Source organism: Penaeus monodon, chromosome 31 (genome assembly GCF_015228065.2).
Source record: "Penaeus monodon isolate SGIC_2016 chromosome 31, NSTDA_Pmon_1, whole genome shotgun sequence".
NCBI classification, from domain to species: Eukaryota; Metazoa; Arthropoda; class Malacostraca; order Decapoda; family Penaeidae; genus Penaeus; species Penaeus monodon.
In genome coordinates this window covers 17216758-17217213 of record NC_051416.1, presented here as the reverse complement: position 1 = coordinate 17217213, position 456 = coordinate 17216758, and positions in this window count along the sequence as shown.

The following is a 456-nucleotide window of genomic DNA, read 5'->3' as shown; positions in this document are numbered from 1 at the left end:
TTTCTCTCCCTTGGCCTTTTCCTTCGCTCTTGAGTTACCAGATGCGGACAAACGGTTACACCATTAACTGCCGATCTCTCTCTTTATTTGTTATATTACAAATCACTCGTATGACTGACTAATAGGAAAAAAGTAAATGTATACAGTATGATCTTCTGAGGATGAAATTTTGGATGTTTCTTTACGCTTTGATGAAAACGAACCATAATATTCGATTTTACAAAACAGAATATCCAATTTGCGTTGTGTCCTTGATATAAGGTGACACTTGTGACAAATTACTGAAGTTGATGACCTCACTCGACGGAGGGGGGGGTCGGTAAGGCAATCTCCCAATAAGTATAAGAATATGTTCATTCATTCAGCGTGGTTGAGGGCGAAGGGGAGGGGGGGAGGCGAAGCCAATACGTCAGGCTTTTAAATCATTCTTTATTGGTTAGCTAGGGTAGGGGTGGT